General features: G+C 45.3%; 1 protein-coding gene across 2 annotated transcripts in view; it reads left to right on the top strand.

Annotated features, from left to right (window-relative positions):
- The first annotated feature begins 245 nt into the window (after positions 1-245).
- Positions 246-14301, top strand: part of Sytl2 (synaptotagmin like 2) — a 113313-nt gene continuing 99257 nt past the window's right edge. The window contains exon 1 of one of the 2 annotated variants that reach the window (XM_052158867.1): positions 246-611. The gene's annotated coding sequence lies outside the window, so the exon portion shown is untranslated. The remainder of the gene's footprint in view (positions 612-14301) is intronic. The other variant, XM_052158878.1, reaches the window with a different exon arrangement.

The raw sequence follows: 14301 nt of genomic DNA, 5'->3' as shown, positions 1-14301 counted from the left end.
ATTGGAACTTTTTTTTTTAAAGTACCGTTTCCGTTATTTTGGATAACAACTCTATTGCTTCATTGACAAGTAGAGAAGGAGGCCTGGAAGGGAGCGAGAGAGAAGCGAGAGAAGCTCAGGGATCTGCGCACAGGAGGTGGCCCCCGCTGGCGAGGGCGGGCGGGGCGAGCCTGTGCTCCGGGGAAGGTCGGGCGCTGCCCTCCCCTCCGCCCACCCCAACAGCAGCGACACCTGGGCGGCGCAGCCCGCCGCCAGCGCTGGGCGGCAGAGAGAGGCTGGCAAAGCCGAGGAGGTACCGCGGGGAGCCGGGGCTCTGGCAGGCAGCAGCCAGCGAGGTTAGGGCGGAGACGCGGCGCGCGCTCTGGGTGTGACTTTTCTGCCCACTGGCGGTGTCACCGGGACTGCTTTCTGGTCCTGCTCTGGGTCTTGGTGTAGCTGGAGGAGTTGGCGTGGAGAGAGATTTTTGTTGTCCTTGCTATCCTGACTGCTACATCATCGTGAACCACAGGGCTCGGCAACCAACAAGCTTCATTCCTCAGTTTCTCCTTCAGTTAAGAATTACTTCTGCTGCCCTCGCCGCCGCCGTGTGTCAGCGAAGCTAGGGACACCAGGTAGGCAGTCGCGAAGGGATTGGGGGTGGTACTCTGAAGGTTTGACACCAGACCTGGGGCTGGAGGCTGGTGGGACCTGGCTGCAGGGCAATCGCCTGCAGGGTCCTCAGGTGAAGACCTGCAGAGGGTAGACCCTTCCCCCAGGTGCAGCGGAAGGAGCCAGCTAAGGACCCGCGGACTCTAGTTTGAAAATCAACAGATTTGTTTTGGAAGTTTCTTCTACACCGGACCAGACTTCTTTCGGTAGCGAGCTAAGTCACATGGGTGGGATTTACCAGCGTCAAACTGCAAACCCGTGTGTTTCAGGGTGTAAGACCCACCCAGCAGCCCTAGGAAGTGGGTCTCCGCGCTCACAATGCCTCCTCCCTTTTCCTTTCCCCCTTTCCTCCCTTTATAAGTCACCCTTTGGCTATGAGGGGCTCCATTTCCTGCATCGTTGAAAAGTTCTCATTTTCACCCAGGGCAAGTATGTGACCAGCAGCTTCCAGGACTCCCAGGCTGTGGGCTCCGGGCTCCGGGTTCATAGGGAAGCCTAGACACACACTTTGAATGACAGCTTTCTGACCCTACAGCCTTGTAGCTGTGTGCAGAGGAAGGCTGGGGCATTCAGATACACAACTGGAGGGTCGGGGGGGGGGGGGGGCGTCCAAACTGCTGTCCAGCTTTCTCTCCTCTGACAGCCTTTTGGGCTAGAATGCTAGTCTTGCCGTCTGCAGGATAGAGAAGCAGGGACAAAGCTAGCTGTCTGAAAGTGGCTGAGTCTTGAATTAGTTTTTGGAGCTCTCTAGCACTCAGGCCCCCAAACAACTTCCATTCCTGGAGTGGCATACATTTGAAATCAGAGTCTTGGACCCACTAAAAGTGTCCAGGAAGGAGAAGAGAGGTCCAGTAAGGAGGGAGGAGCGATGCCCACTTCTCCTTACCGGACATTTATTATGGACCAGACACCGCTCTCTATATAATGCGTTCCTAAATTCTTACAAACCCTCGCAAGGTTGGTACACTATACTTCTTCTTATAATTGAGATGCTGAGGCTCAGAAAGATTGGTTCTCTTATTCTGACACAGCTAGTCACTGACGCAGTTGGGATTTAATTCTAAAACCTTTCTACTTTGCGCTCTTCTGTAAAGACAAACCGGGGCAGGTAGAATGCAGGCGAGCGAGCGAGCGAGCATCGTAGAGCGCTCACGAAGCGCCAGGCACTGTTAACGCATCTTAGAGGTCCTGTTGGCATGTATGGTCAGGAATGTCCATCATTCTGGGGGGACCGGTGACTGACATTGCCTCTCTCTCAGCAGCAGCCCTACTCCAGAAAGCCTGTCTGATCCACTCAGCTGTTACGCGGCCTGGGTGGGGCAGGAGTTCTGTTTGCTTTATGCTAGAAATGGTTTGGGGTCTAATGAAAGATTTCTTGTCTGAATCTGATCCGTTAGACCTGACCGTTGGCTTGTGAATGATCGCTCTGTCTCCTAAGAGGCTCGTTCCAGGCTTTGCTCAATAAACATTTGTGGAATGAATGAATGAATGAATTAGCACCTTGTGCACAGTGATCTACTACCTGAAGGACAGTGAAACTGTGGGGAGGTGGGGCAGCGGCCTGGGTCCCTAAACTTTAAGCCAATGATGCCAGCCAATTTCCTTCTTCTGTGAATTGGAGATGACTTCCTTCATCTTCAATTCAAAAAAAAAAGTCAGATTTTTGTCAACCTGACAAAAAGCCTAGGATGATCAGCTAGTGAAGAGGGTTTGTTTGGCTTGTGGTTTCAGCCCATGTTCAGTGCCCTCTGTTACTTCTAGGCCTGTGGCAAGGCAGTGCTTGATGGTGGGAGTGTGTGGCAGAGGAGAAGGCATTGGGACCTCAGTCTCCTCTGCAAGTGAGCGCCTTCAAGGTCTTAAGTTCCAATGACCATAGTCTACTTTCTTTTTAAAATAAAGGTTAAAAGACGTTTTCTTACTTTTATTTTATGTAAATGTATATCTGCACCGCACGCATGAGGAGCCAGGAGAGGGGTCGGATCCTCTGGAACTGGAATTACAGAATGTTGTGAGCCACCATGTGGGTGCTGGGAGCCAAACCAGAGTCTGCTGGAACTGGAATACTCTGACTGCGCTCTCTCTGCCCCTCCCTTCCCCACCCCTCCCTCCCCCTCCCCCTCCCTCTCTCCTTTCTCTTGTAATTAATTTAATGCACGTGAGTGTTTTGCATATACCACATGAGTGCCTTGTGCCCTTGGAGTTCAGAAGAGGGCATCACATCCCCAGGCGCTGGAGTTGCAGATGGTTGTGTACTGTCATATGGGTTCTGGGACTCCAATCTGGGTCCTGTGGAAGAGCAGCCAGTGCTCCTAAGCCTCCTAAGCCCCCTGAGCACTCGGATCCGCAGAGCTGTACTTACTGTCCCCTTATCCTTTTTCCTAAAGGCTCCAATATGTCCCAGTGGTATCTATCACCAAGCAGTTGGTACCTTTAGGGGGAGATTTCAACTGTATTACTTCTTTCCCCTTCAGGAAGTCATGAGAACAGAGTGTTACATGTTAGTTATTATTTATTACTTGAGTTGTATACAAACGTGCACTGTATTGACATGCTTAAATATAGAAAATTCAAAACTTTGTCAAACTTAAAGACATGTTGGGATCTTTTGACTCAATAGGACTTAGTTATGAATGTTTTAAGTAACTTGAGCCCAAATTCTCTTCTCTTTTCTTTCCTCTCCTCTCCCCTCCTCTCCTCTCCTCTCTTCTCCCCTCCCCTCCTCTCCTCCCCCCCTCCTCTCCTCTTCCTCTTCTCCTCTCCTCTCCTCTCCTCTCCCCTCCTCTCCTCTCCCCCTCCTCTCCTCTCTCCTCCTCTTCCCTCCCTCCCTTCCTCTCCCCTCCCTTCCCTTTCCCTCCCCTCCTCTCCCCTCCTCTCCCCTCCCCTCTCGTCCCCTCCCCTCCCCTCTCCTTCCTTCTCCTCCCCTCTGCCCCCTCTTCTCCCCTCCCCTCCCCTTTTGTCCTCTCCTTCCTTCCTTCCTTCCTTCCTTCCTTCCTTCCTTCCTTCCTTCCTTCCTTCCTTCCTTCCTTCCTTCCTCCCTCCCTCCCTCCCTCCCTCCCTCCCTCCCTCCCTCCCTCCTTCCTTCCTTCCTTCCTTCCTTCCTTCCTTCCTTCCTTCCTTCCTTCCTGTTTTAAAATTAAGGTTCCAAGACTGTTTGGTGGCTAGTAGTTTTTAATCTTAAAGTCCTGATCAGAAGAATTAAGTAGTCCCTTTGTTTTACAGTGTGAAGGCAGACTTGATCTTCACAGGGAGCTATATATTGATATAGGAAATTCTGTGAGCTGTCTAAGCCAGACAGAGGCATGCTAGGCAGAAACAGTAAGAGCAGTTTGAAGGGCAGAGGTACATTGCTGAAGACAGGGAGCCATGGGCCATGACCTCAAGGTATTATATTCTTTGGCAGACTGGGGAGACAGACAAATGGGACCTGCTGTGGGAAGCAGGACTTGGCTATTACCTCTATACTCACAAAAGACAAATGGTACAAACTGGGCTTTCTCCTTCCTTCTGAATCTGGGCTTCTTTCCTTAAACAGCTGGGGAGGTGGATTGGATGAGATTTCTTACAGTCTTAAAGGTTTGATTCTGGGTTCTTTTCTGCTCATGTCCCAAATGAATCAGGTAGCGGGAAAATGGTTCTACTCTCTGTTGCTTTGAGCTTTTGGTACACCTTTGTGACAGTCCTTCCCTGGCTGTCCTTCACATGTTGTTTAGAGGGCATTTGGCTTTAGTCATTTAATTTTTAGCTATTAGTCTAGAACCTCCTGGAATGTCGGGAGGAGAGAACCCTTTGGGGGCTAAAGTTTGGAATGGTAGGTATATAGAAATATAATAAGAGCAGGGTCTTTTAAAAAAATCACAGTAAAGTCATGTGGTTTATTAAGTATTTGCTGCTGTTACTAAGTACAGTGTTTTTCCGCAGTGCCCCCTGGGCACTTGGCCATGTGGTAGAACTCTTGCAGAATGTGGGTGAGGCACATGACCCTACTTGACTAGTGTAGCACTGGACAGAGTGGAAAGAGGTTTCAGAAGACAGGAGAGAGAACACAGCTGTGGTCAGCTCAGAGATGCAAAGAAAAGACCAATGGAGGAAAGTCTGAGGCCCCGAGTGCTCAGGCTGTGCTCTTCAGTGCTGCACCCTCAGACTGGCTCTCCATAGAAGCTCAGGGGAGTATTTTAAATTAAACCATACACGAACAAATGAAACAATGAATGAATCACTCTGCTGAAACATGGTGCTGGGCCCCTCTGATAATTGCAGTGACTTCTTTTTGAATGTAAACCTCCCCAGACACATTCATAGGTGTAGTCTCTCATCAATGATTGAGAGAAAACATGGCTAAAATGAAAGCATTTCCTACCCTACATACACACATGTGTGTCACATGTATGTGAGTGTCACAGGCATGTGAGTGTGCATGCATGTGGAGGCCTGAGGTTGATGGCGGGAAACATGCTCAATCACTCTTTCACTGTACTGAATGCGGCATGATCTCTAAATCAAGCCCAGTGCTTGTAGACATGACTAGTCTCACCAGTCTACTTGTTTCTGAGATTCCCCTCTCTCTTGCTTCTGAGGCCGGTGCCCACCCAGCATTTATGTGGGCTCTGAGCATCCTAACTCTGGTCCTAATGCTTGTAAGGCAAGCATGTAACCTCTGAACATCTCACCAGCTCCTTACTACACACTTTATCCATTCTTGGCTAGCTACCGATAGACATAGATTTGGCTTTGTATTCCTGAGTCTTCTTTCTATAAATTCACCAAGAAATAGTTGTGGGAATGAGGGTGGATCTCAGAGGTGAAGTGCTTGCTTAGCATGCACAAGAGCCTGGAGTAAATCCCAGTATGTATGAAAGCACAGGTGTATGGGCCCACATGCATACCTAGGAAGACATTGTAAGCAATTCCACACTAGTCTGAGCTAGAGGAAAAAGAAAGGCATCACTAGGCTCCTGGGTGAACAGACTATTCTTTTTCCCCTCATGGGAGTATTGTTTGGCTGTGACATTTTCTCAGTACCGAACTGACACCACCAGCTCCGTTCAGACAGATGTGTTCTATGCTGCCATTACTCATGGCCACAGGCGCCTGGGCTTCCCTGCCACTGGCTGAGTCACTTGGTTAAAACACAGGGCTGCGAGCGAGGCTGAGGGCATGAGCTGGAGCCCAGACCAGAAGAAGCTGTTCAGTCAGATCTGTGCTCTGGTCTCCCCGCCAGTGAGCTGCATGGGAACGAAGGTAGATGCGGCAAGCTGGATTCTTTACAGCAGATTCATTACCACTGTCGGTTTTAAACTAGTCATTTGAATTTTGGAAGTAGAGTTTGATGCTTTCCAAATGTATGCTAAGGTTGGTTCGGTTTTGTCATTGCGGGTTTGTTTAGGGAACTCATCTTGTCCCCAAATCCTAACTTGTTACTATATCCTATAATCTTCATGTGTTCCTGAAATGGCTATGATCCTATCTGCCTCTCGAGGTTGCTGAGAGACTTGGATAAGTCTGTATATTTAATAAAAATCAGCCCAAACAGATGCTGTTGTTTAGTGGCTGACCAAGAGTCGCCCTTTAAAGACTTGCTGCTTCAGAGCTATCTGAGGCTACTTCTGATTTAACTAGTTTCTGTCTGATGCAGTCACAGCAACTCATGAGCAGTTAAAGTCATAGACACTCATCAGCAAATGCTGTAAGTCAGTGCATCTCTGTTTTCAAGGCGTCATTACTGGTTATATAGGATTCATCCTCAGGTGCTCTAAATTTCACCTGAGCTGGGATGTTTGGTTGCCAATGGCACATAGCACACTGTCTCCTATGGCTTCATGGTGGCTTTTTCAACCCCATGATGAAAGCAGATGATAATAGTGGTATTTGAACCTTATTTAGCACATATTTTGTATCAGATATTATTCTAAACATGGACCTACATATATTTGTTAATTATTAAATACTGATAGCAATTTTTTGTTTCACTCACTGGAAATCGAGGCACAGATAAGTTGTCTAAGTTCACATAGCTAACAAGAGAGGGAATAAAGGCCTCAGGCATCTGACCGAAGAGCCTGTGGTTTAGACCATCAGAAGACAATTCAAAGTACTTGGTACCTACCTGTGTCCTAACGGTATCCTGCCTTCTTGCTCATGAATGCAGGAGGTTACAAACTGAGTTCAAGATGCAGATCTCATAGGGTGCATAGCTTGTACAGTGTTGAGACTACACAAAAGGATATTTGAAAATGGGTGTGTTGCAAACATTTGGGAGATTTTTCTGTAGAGAGATAATAATAATGAGGATTAAGTAGTTCAGGGAGTTTCTAGGGAACAATAAACTACAAAGCAATGAGGCAGCAGCTTGGCAGCCTACTTAAGGATTAATACTGGGCCTAGGGAGATGGCTTAGCAGGTACAATCTGCTGCCAAGTCTGACAGCCTGAGTTCGAGCCTAGGAACCCTCATGGTGGAGGGAAGGAACAGATCCTCATGGTTGTCCTCTGACCTCCATAGGTGTCAGGCATTTTTTAGGCCCACACAGAGATTGTAAGAAGCTGGGATTCTGATGTGGGATATATAGCAATGTGATAGAGAAGGGTTATAATAAAGAAAGTGTTTCTGGTTCATGGTCAAATATAAGTCTGGAAGTCCATGTTTACCACAAAACCAAACCTACCAGCAGAAGAATAAAATTTCACTTTGGACTCAGATAACGTTTTAGATTCACTTCTAATTGTTTGATTAAGCAATAACTCAGTCTCTCCAAGTCTGTTTCCTTTCCTGAAAAAAATGCTTCATAATATCTCAGTGTAAGATAAAAGTATGTTAACGTAATATTATAACATGAGTATTATTTTCCTGTCGTCACCTCCCACCCCAACAGCGAAAAGACACCAAGAGAAAGGGAAGAAGATAGAGCAGAGGAGAGGAAAGAAAGGAGATGGGTAGGGAGGTAACAGGGTCAACAAGTGTCTGTTCCCTTCTGTTTTCTTACATGTGTGACTGTTCATGTGTGTATGTGCACATGGATATACATGCAGATGTGAAGTCAGAGGCCAACATCAAGTGTCTATCATTTTCTGCTTTTTTTTTTTTTGAGACAGACTCTCTCACTGGACCTGTAGTTTATGGACTGATGGGATTGGCTGGCCAGCAAGCACCTGGCTCCTCCTGTCTCCACAGTCCTGGGACTATGGGTGTATGTGGCTACACCAACTTTTTAATGTGGGTGCCAGGAATCTGACCTCAGGTCTCCATGTTTACTTTAATGATTGCTATTTCCATCTCCTTCTTCCATTCCTTTCTTCTCTGTTCTCTTCTTTCATTTCTCTTTACTTCTTTTTCTGGTTCATTTAGTTAGCACCAGTAAAGCAATAGTCAGGGTACAAGGTAGTGAATGCTTTGGTAAAAATAAATACAGCTTATTGTGAGATTACAGAGAAAGGCAGCTGTAAAATTTGGAATGTGGTAGATTGAACTAAATCTGAGTGAGCAGCATTTTGCTAGGTTGGGAAGGGGACAAAGTACAGACAACAAATATAAGACATACAACCTTTACAAGCACACTGATGGGGGGACCTGAGAAGGGAACATGGAGAGACCACTGAGTTGAACTTAAGGCTGGTAGGATATGGCAGAGGTGCTACTAATGTGGGGAATGACAGCCAAAAGAAAAACCAGACTCAAAAACCCTAATCTTCTAGGCCACAAAGCATTAACAGAAGTTTCTCAGTCTTATAAATCAAATGACTAAGTGTCTCATTAGGAGAGTTCACACCACAAAGGATGGAGAAGGCTCTTGAGGTTGACCAATATGCTTGTTTGGACTTGTAGGTACAGATGAGGCACCATGTTTTAAAGGTTTTTTTGGTTACTATGTGTAGATAAGAGATACTGCTATTTAATTCAAGATTGCTCCTGGAGGGAACATGGCTCTCAGTTACAGTTTTTATTGCTGTGAACAGACTCCATGACCAAGGCAGGTCTTATAGAGAACAACATTTAGTTGCGGCTGGCTTACAGGCTCAGAGGTCCAGTGCATTATCATCAAGGCGGGAAGCATGGCAGCCGTCAGGCAGGCATGGTGCAGGCAGAGCTGAGAGTTCTACATCTTCATCTGAAGGCTGCTAGCAGAATACTGACTTCTAGGCAGCGAGGATGAGGGTCTTAAGCCCGCACCCACAGTGACATATCTATTCCAACAAGGCCACACCTCTTTATGGTGCCACTCCCTGGGCCAAGCATATACAAACCATCACAATGGCTTACTGAAAACTGATGATCCCTATGTTTTATGTGACTCACATTGAAGCCATTTTTTTAAAAAAGGTAAATATATGCTAAGGTTATTTTCTATTTTATTTGTTTGTTCACCACCTGATTATGTGGTATGTGTGTGTGTGTGTGTGTGTGTGTGTCTGTGTGTGTGTGTGAAAATTATTTATTTATTTGGAATGGGCACTGAACTTGGGCTGCTTACATGCTAGAAGACTGTATCACTGAGCTGTGTTTCCAGCCCTTATTTGCTATTTCAAATACAGAGCATAGATCTCCTTTTGTCAAAATGATTGGCTCTCAATCCCAGAAAGACTATCTAAGGCCCCTTTCCATATCTTTAGAACTGAGTTTAAGATTCTAGGATTAGACACCCACTGCATGCTGAATTTGGTCAATGGACTGTATGGTTTCTTTTATTTTTATTTTTATTTTTTATTAGATATATTCTTTATTTACATTTCAAATGATTTCCCTTTTCCTGGTCCTCCCTCCAAAAAAAGTCCCATAAGCCATCTCCCCGCTTCCCTGTCCTGGTATTCCCCTACTCTGCTGCATCAAGCCTTTCCAGGACCAGGGGCCTCTTCTCCCTTTGAAGTCCAAAAAGGCCATCCTCTGCTGCCTATGCATCTGGAGTCATGGGTAACTCCATGTTCACTCTCTGGTTGATCTTTTTGTCCCTGGGAGCTCTGGGGGTACTGGGTGGCTCACATTGTTGTTCCTCCTATGGCGCTGCAAACCCCTTCAGCTCCTTGGGTCCTTTCTCTAGCTCTCCCACTGGGGACCCTGTGCTCAGTTCAATGGCTGGCTGAGAGTGTCCCCCTCGGTATTTGTCATGCACTAGCAGAGCCTCCTAGGTGACAGCTATATCCTGCTCCAGTCAGCAAGAACTTGTGGGCATCGATAATAGTGTCTGGGTTTTGTAACTGTATATGGAATGGATCACTAGGTGGGGCAGTCTCTGGATGGTCTTTCCCTCAGACTCTTTGTCTCTGTATCTCCTTCTGTGGGTATTTTGTTCCCCCTTATAAGAAGAAACAGATTATCCATACTTTGTTCTTCCTTCTTCTTGGGCATCATTTGATATGTGAATTATGTCTTGGTTATTCCAAGCTTCTGGGCTAATATCCACTTATCAGTGAGTGAATACCATGTGTGTTTTTTTCTGATTGGGTTATCTCACTTAGGATGATATTTTCCAGTTCCACCCATTTGCCTAAGAATTTCATGAATTCATTCTTAACAGCTGAGTAGTATTCCATTGTGTAAATATACCACATTTTCTGTATCCATTCCTCCACTGAGGGACATCTGGGTTCTTTTCAGCTTCTGGTTATTATAAATAAGGCTGCTATGAACATAGTGGAGCATTTGTCCTTATTACATGCTGGGGAATCCTCTGGGTATATGCCCAGGAATGGCATAACAGCGTCCTCCGGTAGTATCATGCCCAGTTTTCTGAGGAACTGACACACTGATTTCCAGAGTGGTTGTACCAGCTTGCAATCCCATCAGCAGTGGAGGAGTGCTCCTCTTTCTTTACATCCTCTCCAACACCTGCTGTCTCCTGAGTTTTTGATCTTAGCCATTTTGACTGGTGTGAGGTGAAATCTCAGGGTTGTTTTGATTTGCATTTCCCTGATGACTAAGGATGTTGACCATTTCTTTAGGTGCTTCTCAGCCATTCAATATTCCTCAGGTAAAAATTCTTTGTTAAGCTCTGTACTCCATTTACTAGGGTTATTTGGCTCTCTGGAGTCTAATTTCTTGAGTTCTTTGTATATATTGGATATTAGCCCTCTGTCGGATGTAGGATTGGTAAAGATCTTTTCCTAATATGTTGGTTGCCCTTTTGTCCTATTGACAGTGTCCTTTGCGTTAAAGAAACTTTGTAATTTGACTGTATGGTTTCTTGTGCTTAGTAAGTGCTATTTTAGATAGCAGCTTCTGAGTTTCCTGGCAGGAGTCCAGGAAGACTCAGTTGGTCAAACCCTCATTAATGGGAAGCTGCAAGAACCTGTGTGGCTGTTGTCTACAACCAGTTAGAAAAAGACCCAAGTATATATAAGTGTATGTTTGTGTGTTTCTAGGACTGTGTTTATGGTTTCCAGAGCGTTGTCTGCTTTATTCAGACCACAGGGAAAACCCAACCTATACCTGGAATTCCTTAGAGAAAGCCACTGGGGAGTTAGCCTTGGTTACTTGAGCCCAGTGTAAAGATCACTTGCCTCCCTACAGGAACCAAAGAGTGGCCAGGAGCCAAAGGCGTGGAGGAAATGTAACCCCACCTGTCAGATCCTGCCAGGGACAGATGCTGTGCTGTGAAACTGAGCACAGCTATTTGCTTGGGGTAGGAGGGAGTAAGGAGTGGGTGGATCTGTTTGTTTTGATCTTTCTCCTTCAGACTTTCCCTAGGATCACTCTCTGAGCAGCCAGAAACTGAAAACAAGCTTTGGGTTGATATTCGATACCCAGGGTACAAGGCACGCATGTTAAACTTCTAGAGGCATCCCATGTAGAGCTCTTGGAATACTAAACCTTTGGACCTGACCTCTTTCTTGAGCCAAGGCCCATGCCATAATGGTGTTAATCAAGTATGGGCTTGGTCCTGTGATAGATTCTGCACAGGTCTCTTCTCTTTGAGGCCAAGGCATTATGATTGATAGAATATGAGTGGGAACTGCTCAGGTCCTTGAGAGTGTTCAACAGGTATGCATATAATACTAGTTTATCATGCAAATGCAGTCTGACTGGTTGTTCTTCATGGAAGATAAAGTGGCAGTTCATTGAAACTTTTATTAAACTCTGAATATTTGTGACAACATCCTAGTGGGATAAATATCAGATTTAAGGATGTATTAAATCTTTCAGTAAATACTGTTTTCTACTTACCAGAAATTGTTGGAGGCCCAGAGTCTAGTGAGTAACACAGATATCTATCATTATTGTGCAGTGTGATGTTAACAATCAGAAGTAAGCAGAGGTCAGGCAGCCAGGTTTTTCTGAGAGAACCGGTGCTTGGTAGGAAGAACCTTGAATGAATAGTACTTGGAGACTGCACACACAGCACATACAGGTGGTTCTGAGTCACTGATATGGATACTGAGAGTTTAGAGTAGTAGAGAAATAATATGATGGCCAATTTGAGTATAGTCAAAGCGAGGCTGGCAGGAGCTGAGGCCAGAGAGGTTGGAGTGGACTGGGTGACCATGGAGAGCGTTACACGGTTGAGACTGGATATTCTTTCAGTGGCATTTGCCCCTCTTAAACTCTTACTGGCCTCTCACCCCCCCCCCATTCTGCTGTCTTCAAACCCCCAGGGCATGGTGGTTCTCCCCCCACCAGCTCTTCATCATTCACTGCTGTGGGTTGTCTTGTCCTCTGACTGGCTCAGGGTTTGCTCTCATACCTCTGCTGTCCCCACCACTATGATATCCATCTTCATGCACTCACTTTCTCTTCCTTCTTGCTCTGATTGCTTTTAGAGGTAGGCCCTCCGGGATTTGATTATTTCCTCAGTTCCCAGCACCAGAAAAAAAAATATGGGAAAGTACGCAGAATAAAGGAATTTGGAAGCACTAAGATGTGCTTCTTAGAAGAATTTAGAGATTAATAATTCTTTTAAAATATTTATTTTGTTTTTCATTATGTGTGTATATGAGAGACATTGGGCCTACAGAGGATAGAGGTGTCCGATCCCCCAAAGCTGAAGTTACAGGTGGTTCTGAGCTGCCTGATATGGATACTGGGAATAGAACTTAGGTAAGAACTCTTAACTGATGAGCCACTTCTCTAGCCCATCAACAAACAATTCTTAACTACATATTTGAGGTTTTGTTTCTATGGAAGCTGAAAAAACTTAATTCAGCAGGCTTGAAATTGCTTATCTGTGTAGAGACATACTTGCAGTGTTGGCCCTGGGCTAACATCTGGATGTCAGGAGGGTTCCCAGTACTCTAAATGGTAAGAACAGCTCCCTGTGTGTAGACCAGTGGTTCTCAACCCCAACAGGGGTCAGATATCAGATATTTACATTCCAAGTTATAACTGTTACAAAATCAGTTATAAAGTATCAATGAAATAACTTTATGGTTGGGGGGGGGTCACCACAATGTGAGGAACTGTATTAAAGAGTCACAGCATTAGGAAAGTTGAGGACCTCTGATCTAGACTATACAATAGCTCGGCACCAACTTTCCTTCTGGAAATTCTGAAAGTAGATACATGCCTATGTGACTATCTCCCCAAGTAATCCTCAACCAAATCTCTAAGGAACTCTTAATTGGTTACATTTTAGTTATGTTGTCACCTTCTGCTTTGTGTCCTATGTGACTCCCCTGGTGAGGACCTTGGAAGCTCAGACCCATGTCCTCCCGACTTTAATGAACGCGCTTTGTCTTTTGCTGATTCAGATTTGTATGTGTTCTCAGTGAAAAATGTACAGCAGTGAGCGTGATTTGATGTTGAAATCTGAGACTGTACATGGCCATTGCTTCAAGATAACATGAACTGCCACAAAGTGCAGAGCCAAACTACTTAGTTGTTGTTGTTGTTAATTTTCTAGATAGGACTTTGTGGATACAAAGACTCAGAGAATTACTAGTCCTTCTACAGAGATAAGGCCATTTCTTAACCTGTGTGTATATGCTCATGAGAAGTGTTTTCAAAGCTTTCATGGGTTTTGTCATTTCATAAGTCAAATCCAATTTCATCCTTTGAGAACAAATGTTAGGCTTTGAAATCCCAATCTTTGAGAAGGTTAGGATCTCTGAAAATTTATTTGTTTGGAAGCAAAGTGAAAATGGGGGGCTCACAAACAGGATGCCCACTTCCAAACTGAACTGGAACCTGTGCAGAGAGATCATGGTGTGGTGTGAGGTCGCGGCCTGAACAAGAAGGATGTAGCCATCTGGGAAGAGCTATGGATCACCATAAGAACATTAACTTTTTATTGAGCTGTGTAGACTATACCAACAGAGCAGGAAACAATGAAAAGACTAAAATCCTCTAACATAATATCTGTATGGAGATATGAAACCTTCAAAATGCTTTCACAAATCTTCCGTTTGATGATGATGTATCCTTACTGGGTAGGTGGCATTATCAGCTCAAAGACTAGAACGCTATGATTCAGAAAGAAAAACGAGGGTCTTGTCTAGACAGACTTGGTTAGTTCGGCTACAACCACCCAACTTTTCTCATTTTAGATTTAGATCCAGAGAAGCTCAAGCTCTATCAAGTCTAGTAGAACCCTGATGGAGTCTGGCTTTAAATGTGTATCAGTCAAGCTTCAGAAATGATGTCACTGAATAAGTGAAAGCTTTATCTAGGGCTAAGTTTTCACTCTTGCTGGGTGCCATCTTGGATACAGTTTACTTATAGGTAGAGAATGCA

The sequence above is a fragment of the Apodemus sylvaticus genome, chromosome 1, assembly GCF_947179515.1.
Source record: "Apodemus sylvaticus chromosome 1, mApoSyl1.1, whole genome shotgun sequence".
NCBI lineage: Eukaryota > Metazoa > Chordata > Mammalia > Rodentia > Muridae > Apodemus > Apodemus sylvaticus.
Note: the sequence above shows the minus strand (reverse complement) of the source record. Positions and strands in the feature narration are given on the sequence as shown.